General features: G+C 38.4%; 2 long non-coding RNA genes across 2 annotated transcripts; both read left to right on the top strand.

Annotated features, from left to right (window-relative positions):
- The first annotated feature begins 2,372 nt into the window (after positions 1-2,372).
- Positions 2,373-5,419, top strand: LOC108645669. Its single transcript, XR_004220926.1, has 5 exons — positions 2,373-2,481; positions 3,610-3,657; positions 4,743-5,072; positions 5,189-5,224; positions 5,340-5,419. It is a non-coding gene; the product is annotated as an uncharacterized LOC108645669 (long non-coding RNA).
- Positions 5,420-5,734: 315 nt separating this feature from the next.
- LOC116408436 lies at positions 5,735-11,276 on the top strand. The gene is made up of 4 exons (XR_004220925.1): positions 5,735-5,889; positions 6,428-6,463; positions 7,047-7,145; positions 11,240-11,276. It is a non-coding gene; the product is annotated as an uncharacterized LOC116408436 (long non-coding RNA).
- Positions 11,277-11,500: the final 224 nt, after the last annotated feature.

The following is an 11,500-nucleotide window of genomic DNA, read 5'->3' as shown; positions in this document are numbered from 1 at the left end:
TATAAGTCTTACTGTACTGATCCATGCAGCCTTATAATGGTGACATTCTGAATAAATCCCATATCGACGCAACACAAGGTACAAATGGGCGAGTGCAAAGCCCCCCGTGGTTATTAGAGTGGGGCCAAGGCACAAGCTCTCGGAGGCCCTAACACTTCCTTAGATGCAATGTTAATGGGCGTTGTTACCAGTAAATACCCTCAAGAATAAACAGACAAACAAAAAACTCGTATACAGGTAATTTGAGTAACAAATAGGACTTGGCTGAAGGGGTAGAAAGTTCACAAGCTGATCAGTTAGAATTGCCGACTATTTGCTGATGACAACAGTTTATTGAAACAATATTGCACATCTATTTAAGAGAAGCTTACCCTCATTAAAGGGGTGGTTCACTTTTAGTAGGTTGTAGAATGGCAACTTTCCAATTGGTCTTTATTTTTTTTATAGTTTTTGAATTATTTGCTTTTATCTTCTGACTCTTCCCAGCTTTCAAATGGGGGTCACTGACCCCCGCAGCCAAAAACTGCGGCCTCCTCCTATGGCCTCCTCTATTGGTATTTCAGTTTTTTTCAAATCACTGTGGTTGCTAGGTTAAATTGGACCTTAGCAACCAGATACCTGCTGAAATTCCAACTGGAGAACTGCTGAACAAAAAGCTAAATAATTCAAAAACCACAAATAAAAAAAACAATTAAGACCAATTGCAAATTGAATAGCACTGTCTACATTATACTAAAAGTTTATGAAAAGGGGAACACAACCTGCTAAAAGCAATACCTACATCTCTGACATTGCTTAATTCTGATCTTGCCCATTGCCACAACTTGTATTTCAGAGCCCTCTCCTTATAGATTGTAAGCTCTTTTGGGCAGGACCCTCTTCCCCTCTTGTATTGGTTATTGGTTGCTTTGTGTGTAATTATGTCCAGTGTATAAACCCATTCTATACAGCGCTGGGGAATATGTTGACGTTTTATAAATATATGTTACTAATACAGGTGTGGGACCCGTTATCCAGAATGCTTGAGACCTGGGTTTTCTGGATAAGGGGTCTTTCCATAATTTGGATCTCTATAACTTAAGTCTGCTAAACATCATTTAAACATTAAATAAATCCAATAGGATTGTTTTGCTCCTATAAGGGGTAATTATATCTTAGTTGGCATCAAGTACAGGTACTGTTTTATTATTACAGAGAAAAGGGAATCATTTAACCATGAAATAAACCCAATAGGGCTGTTCTGCCCCCAATAAGGGGTAATTATATCTTAGTTGGGATCAAGTACAGGTACTGTTTTATTATTACAAAGAAAAAGGAAATCAATTTTAAAATTCTGAATTATTTGATTAAAATGGTGTCTATGGGAGACAGGTTTTCCGTAATTCAGAGCTTTCTGGATAATGGGTTTCCGGATAAGGGATCCCATACCTGTATTAGTATGTCTTGCAATCCAAAATGGCACTGCATGTGTGTAAATAAATGACCCCTGGGGTATACAATTGTTGCATTAATCTGTGTAATAACTATGCAGTGGAAAACATTTGTGGCTTTTTGCCAGGATTAATTCTGCTAGTGAAAAAATACACCAGTTTATTTAGTGCACCATTGCCATTTCTTACCAAAGGAAATCTTTCTCTCTTCACCTCTTGTATTGGTTATTGATTGCTTTATATGTTACTCTGTATGTCCAATGTATGGAACCCACTTATTGTACAGCGCTGCGGGATATGTTGGCGCTTTATAAATAAATGTTAATAATAATGATAATACTAAAATACATTTAATTATTTAATTACATATTTACTGGGGGAAAACGCACAACAAATAAATGTGACAAAACCTATGCAACATCTTTTGTTTGTTTTTTTTTTTCAAATAGTGGGTTATTTAAGAAAATTCCAAAATGTTTCCGCGTGCATTTTTGTCGCAGACAAAAGCCACACACCAGCGACAGTCACAAATAAAATCTTAATTGTTTTAAAGAACTGGGAAAAGAAGCTTTTAGAGATAATTCCCATTGACTTCTATTGAATCTCACAAGCTTTCATTTCCTGAGGTTTTTTTTGGCAACTTTTGTGGGTTTTTGCTTTAATAATAATAATAATAATAATAAATTCTGATGATTTGTTAAGAAGAATATTCTCGAGTAGCAATGAGCAAAATTTTTCACCAAGCATGGAGTTGCTGCGAAATTCCACTATGGGCAATTTTTTTTTTTAAACAAAACTGCCGCCAAAAATAAATGTTGTGTTTGATGATTTTTCTACTTATTCCCCAGCACTGGGGCAAGGTACCCCATTAGTGTAGGGCTCCCCCATGTTCTTAGATATTATAAGCAGGAATTGTACATAGAGCACAGTACTGGGAATGACTAAAATGATGTTTTTCTTTTTGCCTCCATAGAGAGAATTCTGTGCGAGGATGAGCAAAGTGAGGAAGTGGTTGAAACGCGTTCGATCGTGTTTCTCTTGCTTCGGCAAGGTAAGGATTTCATTCTTTCTACTGTAACATCGTATATTTCATTCTGTGGGAAAGTTCACGGAGAGACAAACTTGTGCTCCGACTCAGCTACTCGATGATCTCTAAACACCTGTATATATGTACTGAAAAGTCAATTTGTGCGATCAAAGATCGAAAAAACACGAATACCTAAAATTCGTAATTTTAACATTTTTTAACGGGTCGCAAAGCTCAAGAAATGTATAAAGACTCGAAAAGCTTTAATTGACTAAATAGTAGAAAACTTTCACTATGCCAGCTCCCAATGACTTCCACATGATCTTGCAAATGTACTGGCAATGTACGGGTATGGGATCCCTTATCCGGAAACCCATTATCTAGAAAGCGCCGAATTACAGAAAGCCTGCCTCCCACAGAGTCCATTTTAATCAAATAATTCAGAATTTTAAAACTGATTTCCTTTTTCTCTGTAATAATAAAACAGTACCTGTACTTGATCCCAACTAAGATATAATTACCCCTTATTGGGGGCAGAACAGCCCTATTGGGTTTATTTAATGGTTAAATGATTCCCTTTTCTCTGTAATAATAAAACAGTACCTGTATTTGATCCAAACTAAGATATAATTACCCCTTCTTGGGGCAGAACAGCCCTATTGGGTTTATTTAATGGTTAAATGATTCCCTTTTCTCTGTAATAATAAAACAGTACCTGTACTTGATCCCAACTAAGATATAATTACCCCTTATTGGGGCAGAACAGCCCTATTGGGTTTATTTAATGGTTAAATGATTCCCTTTTCTCTGTAATAATAAAACAGTACCTGTACTTGATCCCAACTAAGATATAATTACCCCTTATTGGGGGCAGAACAGCCCTATTGGGTTTATTTAATGGTTAAATGATTCCCTTTTCTCTGTAATAATAAAACAGTACCTGTACTTGATCCCAACTAAGATATAATTACCCCTTATTGGGGGCAGAACCAGCCCTATTGGGTTTATTCAATATTTAAATGAATTTTAGCAGACTTAAGTTATGGGTAACTAACATTTTGGCACCCCCAAGTGACTTAGGCTTTCCTTTAAATTATACTTTTCATATTTGTGCATTTATTTTATGTGATTAAACCTTTTTTTTCACTACAGAGAAAACGAGATCGAACATCAGATTCTAACATCTGTGAATCTGTCGTGGTAAGCAGAGAACTGAGCAACTTTATTTCCTAAACACCATTTTCCTACCTATTTGCGTTATCAAAGCCGTGTTATTTCCTAGCCTATAGATTTCTACGCACAATAACCTGGATGAGGTTGCACTATATACAAACTGAATTCATATTAATCCAAACTAAACAAACTGGATTAAGTCAGTGTATTCCCAGATGGCCACATTCCCCTATTATTTCTTCTTTGAATAATAAACATTGGTAAACATTTATCCACTGATTGATAACAATGGTCACTTTCCTCACTTTTAAAACCATTTAATATTGTAATTCAGCTGCAGAATCATCCATTGCCAGCTCCATAGATGACCCATATAATACAGTGATTTATTGATTTTATTGTTACAAACTGTTGTTGAAGTTTAGTACCTGCTAAAGGTGCCCATACAGCTTTCTCCCAAAATCCCCACCTATGGGTGAGCGATATCGGGGGAATTTAGGCTAATTCGATCGTTTGGCCCTGGGGCCAAACGATCGAATTATAAAAACGGGCATAGGCAAAGTCGGTCCGGGGACCGCATCAACGAGCCGATGTGGTTCCCGATCCGACTAGATTTTGTAACCTGCCCGATCAAGATCTGCCCAATTTCAGGCCAGATATCGGTCGGGCAGGCCAGTCGGTAGTGCCCATACACGGGCCAATTAGCTGCTAATTCAGTCTAAGGGACCCATATCGGCAGCTAGAATTGGCCCGTGTATGGGGACCTTTAGGTACAGTCTACTAAGCAGTGTATTAATATTCAAAACAAAGTAGAAACATATCTGATTGGCTACTAGGTACAGTCTACTGACTGTTCCAAAACATTGTCCTATTGCATAAGCACCTGATGGCTGGAGGAATGTGCCCTACAGGTATAAAATAATATTGTTGATGAATGAAATATACTCCTTGCAAAGGAGGCCTTTAGTCTTTGCATTATTATCACAATGAATCCCTATATCAACCCTACATTTATTTATACATATTAATTATACATTCACCTTTAGCGATAACTTGCATTGGATAATAGGCCTTCTATTCCATTAAGTAACATCAACTTTTTTCACTCACAGAAGGAGCCCACGGAAGAGCCCAACCCACCAACCTGCCTGGTAAGCAGTAAAGGAGATGGTATCATAGATTCCTTATGTTATTAGCTTCTTCCTGAATGTTGTGTTCACTTTAACAGAATATGACTGTTAGCAAACAGCTAACTATAGCCAATGAACCCATACCCATATAACTTGTGATATAAATGTTATTTCCATCCACATATGGATCTGTGCATACAATAGTTATAGCACTGCCCCCCCCCCCCCAGTTTAGTAGACATCTGTGGCTCTGATCAATTTTTCTCTCTTAACCAGGAACCATCTGTTGGATCTGGCAACTTTGTTTGCCAAGTGGGTATCAAATAATTCAATAATAAAACACCAGTCCCTAAATATAACATATGATCTATTTTCCCTTTCTAAAATGCTGACTTGATTTGATAACTTGACTTTTCTCTCTTAACCAGGAACCGACAGAAATCCCTGGCAACAATAACTGCCAGGTAAGTAGGTTTGGTTTTCGGAAGTTTAGGGAATTTGTATTGTACAAGGTACAGTTTAGACACAAACTACAGAGTTATAGTAAGTTGATTAGATAACTAACTTCATTTCTCTTAGGAGGAGGAGCCAGAGCAGGAACTGGAGCCGGCTGTTAACATCTGCCATGTAAGCATAAGAGAGGGATGAGAAGGGCAAATAAAAATCAAACTATATTTTATTTATGTAAGACTGTATATCAGCTTCTTTAAAACAGAAATTTTAAAAATTGCAACATCTTTTTCTTATCTTTTTTCAATCAGGAGACTCCAGAATTCCCTGATAATAACATCTGTCAGGTAAGACAAAATAATAGGGGGACAGTAGAAAAAGATATTTAAGAGAATATCACATTAGAGTTTCGCTTTGGGGGCGGAAATTTGTTAGGCACCGCCTACTTGGCCAGAAATTAAGGCATCAGGCTTCTTATTGGTCTGCACCCAGAACCATTGCATCAGGCAATGTGTTTGAAAGGGCTCAGTTTTTATCAAAGCCGTGAAGTTTTAAAAATCTTTTTTTCTGACTTAACCAGGAGGAAGACCTGGTAGAGCAGGTGAGCGCCGACACCAGCCCCTGCCAATCCCAGGAATCTTTGGATGAGAGCAGAGTCCCCCAGTGTAACACCAGTGAGGTATGGGCCAAACATTTTGCAGGGGTCCCAATGTGTTTAAAAGGGCTCAGTTTGTATTGGAGCTACAGGGGTCATGAATAATATCTGTAAAGAATAATAATAATAATAATATTTACCAAACAGTGAAAATTATTTACTAACATAGTTAGGTGTGGGCAACTGCATTAGAGCAAGTTAGCCTCAGTTAACCAGTCAGCATCTGTTTCTTACCGGTCTTCTAGCGTGTATAAATTAGAAAATAAAAAAATATGATTGGTTGCTATGATTACATACACTCATACAATTTAACTCATAGGCTCCTGCCACACGTGCTAGATACTCGGCCTTTGGATAAACACAGGCTGACAATCCGACCCTATGTTCCTAAATGCTTGTTGATGTGCCACCGCATCCGGCATTTACCCTATATAAGTAAATAAGTACCACTGTGTCGGGCAAATAAAAATCACCCTATATTTTATGCAAGATTGTATATCAGCTTCTTTAAAACAGAAATATTACAGTGTGCAATAACATTTTCTTACCTTTTTTCATTTAGGAGACTCCAGATTTCCCTGAAGACAACATCTGTCAGGTAAGAAAAAATAATAGGGTCACAATAGAAAAAGATATATTAAGAGAATATCTAATCTAGATTCACTTTGGGGGTGGCAATTTGTTAGGCACCGCCTACTTGGCCAGATATTAAGACTAAAGGTGGCCACACACCGTTCAGGGCTGAAACAGCAGATAAGGAGGTAGAAACAATAGGATTTCTACCTCCTTCTGCCGATTCAGCCCTGACGGCAGATTTTGGTCAGGCACCTTCTATGGTGCCCGATCAAAATTTTCTAACCTGGCCGATCGGCGAGTCGACCGATTTCAGCAGCTTCCTGCGATATCGGTCGACTCGTCGACATGCCATACACGCACCAAATATCGTACGAAACGAGGTTTCGTACAATATTATCGGTGCGTGTATGTCCAGCTTAATGCCACATAGGGGGCTGATCTTGGCCTTCACAAAAACACAGGCCAAGAATCAGCCCCTACACTGGCATCAGCCTTCTTCCTGGTCTGAACCCAGAACCATTGCGTCAGGCAATGTGTTTAAAAGGGCTCAGTTTTTATTGGAGCCATGAAATTATTTTTAAAATCTTTTTTTCTGACTTAACCAGGAGGAAGACCTGATAGTGGAGGTGAGCGCCGACACCAGCCCCTGCCACTACCAGGCATCTACAGATGAGAGCGGAGTCCCTCAGGATAACACCAGTGAGGTATGGGCCAAACATTTTGCAGGGGTCCCAATGTGTTTAAAAAGGGCTCAGTTTGTATTGGAGCTACAGGGGTCATGAATAATATCTGTAAAGAAAAATAATAATAAGATTTACCAAACAGTGAAAATTATTTGCTAACATAGTTAGGTGTGGGCAACTGTATTAGAGCAAGTTAGCCTCAGTTAACCAGTCAGCATCTGTTTCTTACCGGTCTTCTAGCGTGTATAAATTAGAAAATAAAAAAATATGATTGGTTGCTATGATTACATACACTCATACAATTTAACTCATAGGCTCCTGCCACACGTGCTAGATACTCGGCCTTTGGATAAACACAGGCTGACAATCCGACCCTATGTTCCTAAATGCTTGTTGATGTGCCACCGCATCCGGCATTTACCCTATATAAGTAAATAAGTACCACTGTGTCGGGCAAATAAAAATCACCCTATATTTTATGCAAGACTGTATATCAGCTTCTATAAAACAGAAATATTACAGTGTGCAATATCTTTTTCTTACCTTTTTTTCAATCAGGAGACTCCCGATGTCTCTGACGACAACATCTGTCAGGTAAGAAAAAATAATAGGGTCACAATAGAAAAGGATATTTTAAGAGAATATCAAATTAGAGTTTCACTTTGGGGGTGGCAATTTGTTAGGCACCGCCTACTTTGCCAGAAATTAAGGCATCAGCTTCTTCCTGGTCTGAACCCAGAACCATTGCGTCAGGCAATGTGTTTAAAAGGGCTCAGTTTTTATTGGAGCTACAGGGGTCCTGAATAATATCTGTAATGAATAATAATAATAATAATAATAATAATATTTACCCAACAGTGAAAATTATTTACTAACATAGTTAGGTGTGGGCAACTGCATTAGAGCAAGTTAGCCTCAGTTAACCAGTCAGCATCTGTTTCTTACCGGTCTTCTAGAATGGGTTTATTCAATATATAAATGAATTTTAGCAGACTTAAGTTATGGGTACCTAACATTTTGGCACCCCCAAGTGACTTAGGCTTTCCTTTAAATTATACTTTTCATATTTGTGCATTTTTTTATGTGATAAACCTTTTTTTCTTCTTCACTACAGAGGAAACAAGATGAAACAGATTCCAACATCTTTGAATCTGTCGTGGTAAGCAGAGAACTGAGCAACTTCATTTCATAAACACCATTTTCCTACCTATTTGCGTTATCAAAGCCGTGTTATTTCCTTGCCTATAGATTTCTATGCACAATAACCTGGATGAGGTTGCACTATATACAAACTGAATTCATATTAATCCAAACTAAACAAACTGGATTAAGTCAGTGTATTCCCAGATGGCCACATTCCCCTATTATTTCTTCTTTGAATAATAAACATTTGTAAACATTTATCCACTGATTGATAACAATGGTCACTTTCCTCACTTTTAAAACCATTTAATATTGAAATTCAGCTGCAGAATCATCCATTGCCAGCTCCATAGATGACCCATATAATACAGTGATTTATTGATGTTATTGTTACAAACTGTTGTTGATGTTGCGCTTTGGGTCCCACGGGAGAAAAGCGCTTTACAAATGTTTGTTGTTGTTGATGTTCAGGACCTACTAAAGGTGCCCATACACCTTAAGATCGCCAAGCGAGCGGATCTTCTCCCGATATCCCCACCTACGGGTGGGCGATATCGGGGGAATTTAGGCTACTTCGATCGTTTGACCCTTGGGCAAAACGATCGAATTATAATGACGGGTATAGGCAAATTCGGTCCGGGGACCGCATCAATGAGCCGATGCGGTCCCCGATCCAACTAGATTTTCTAACCTGCCTGATCGAGATCTGCGCAATTTCAGGCCAGATATCGGTCGGGCAGGCCCGTCGGTAGTGCCCATACACGGGCCGGTTAGCTGCCAATTCAGTCTAAGGGACCCATATCGGCAGCTAGAATCGGCCCGTGTATGGGGGCCTTTAGGGTCACCGAGTTTAGATACTTAGGTATAATTGTGTCACTAAAGATAATGGATACTTCACTGATAACATTATAACTGACTGGCAGACCCCTCGACAAAATTATAAACTAAGCAGTGTATTAATATTCAAAACAAAGTAGAAACATATCTGATTGGCTACTAGGTACAGTCTACTGACTGTTCCAAAACATTGTCCTATTGCATAAGCACCTGATGGCTGGAGGAATGTGCCCTACAGGTATAAAATAATATTGTTGATGAATGAAATATACTCCTTGCAAAGGAGGCCTTTAGTCTTTGCATTTTTATCACAACGAATCCCTATATCAACCCTACATTTATTTAGACATATTAATTATATCTTATCAAAAGCATCTTTTTATGAGACTAAACATTCACCTTTAGCGATAACTTGCATTGGATAATAGGCCTTCTATTCCATAAAGTAACATCAACTTTTTTCACTCACAGGAGGAGCCCACGGAAGAGCCCAACCCACCAACCTGCCTGGTAAGCAGTAAAGGAGATGGTATCATAGATTCCTTATGTTATTAGCTTCTTCCTGAATGTTGTGTTCACTTTAACAGAATATGACTGTTTGCAAACAGCTAACTATAGCCAATGAACCCATACCCATATAACTTGTGATATAAATGTTATTTCCATCCACATATGGATCTGTGCATACAATAGTTATAGCACTGCCCCCCCCCAGTTTAGTAGACATCTGTGGCTCTGATCAATTTTTCTCTCTTAACCAGGAACCATCTGTTGGATCTGGCAACTTTGTTTGCCAAGTGAGTATCAAATAATTCAATAATAAAACACCGGTCCCTTAATATAACATATGATCTATTTTCCCTTTCTAAAATGCTGACTTGATTTGATAACTTGACTTTTCTCTCTTAACCAGGAACCGACAGAAATCCCTGGCAACAATAACTGCCAGGTAAGTAGGTTTGGTTTTCGGAAGTTTAGGGAATTTGTATTGTACAAGGTACATTTTAGACACAAACTACAGAGTTATAGTAAGTTGATTAGATAACTAACTTTATTTCTCTTAGGAGGAGGAGCCAGAGCAGGAACTGGAGCCGGCTGTTAACATCTTCCATGTAAGCATAAGAGAGGGATGAGAAGGGCAAATAAAAATCAAACTATATTTTATTTATGTAAGACTGTATATCAGCTTCTTTAAAACAGAAACATTAAAAATTGCAACATCTTTTTCTTATCTTTTTTCAATCAGGAGACTCCAGAATTCCCTGAAAATAACACCTGTCAGGTAAGACAAAATAATAGGGGGACAATAGAAAAAGATATTTAAGAGAATATCAAATTAGAGTTTCGCTTTGGGGGCTGCAATTTGTTTACTTGGCCAGAAGTTAAGGCATCAGCCTTCTTATTGGTCTGCACCCAGAGCCATTGTGTCAGGCAATGTGTTTAAAAGGGCTCAGTTTTTATCAAAGCCGTGAAGTTTTAAAAATCTTTTTTCTGACTTAACCAGGAGGAAGACCTGGTAGAGCAGGTGAGCGCCGACACCAGCCCCTGCCAATCCCAGGAATCTTTGATTGAGAGCGGAGTCCCCCAGTGTAACACCAGTGAGGTATGGGCCAAACATTTTGCAGGGGTCCCAATGTGTTTAAAAGGGCTCAGTTTGTATTGGAGCTACAGGGGTCATGAATAATATCTGTAAAGAATAATAATAATATTTACCAAACAGTGAAAATTATTTACTAACATAGTTAGGTGTGGGCAACTGCATTAGAGCAAGTTAGCCTCAGTTAACCAGTCAGCATCTGTTTCTTACCAGTCTTCTAGCGTGTATAAATTAGAAAATAAAAAAATATGATAGGTTGCTATGATTACATACACTCATACAATTTAACTCATAGGCTCCTGCCACACGTGCTAGATACTCGGCCTTTGGATAAACACAGGCTGACAATCCGACCCTATGTTCCTAAATGCTTGTTGATGTGCCACCGCATCCGGCATTTACCCTATATAAGTAAATAAGTACCACTGTGTCTGGCAAATAAAAATCACCCTATATTTTATGCAAGACTGTATATCAGCTTCTTTAAAACAGAAATATTACAATGTGCAATAACATTTTCTTACCTTTTTTCATTTAGGAGACTCCCAAAATCCCTGATGACAACATCTGTCAGGTAAGAAAAAATAATAGGGTCACAATAAAAAAAGATATATTAAGAAAATATCCAATCTAGATTCACTTTGGGGGTGGCAATTTGTTAGGCACCGCCTACTTGGCCAGAAATTAAGACTAATGCCACATAGGGGGCTGATCTTGGCCTTCAGAAAAACACAGGCCAAGAATCAGCCCCTACACTGGCATCAGCCTTCTTCCTGGTCTGAACCCAGAACCATTGCGT

Source organism: Xenopus tropicalis, chromosome 1 (assembly GCF_000004195.4).
Source record: "Xenopus tropicalis strain Nigerian chromosome 1, UCB_Xtro_10.0, whole genome shotgun sequence".
NCBI classification, from domain to species: domain Eukaryota; kingdom Metazoa; phylum Chordata; class Amphibia; order Anura; family Pipidae; genus Xenopus; species Xenopus tropicalis.
This window is presented reverse-complemented; position numbering and strand designations above follow the sequence as displayed.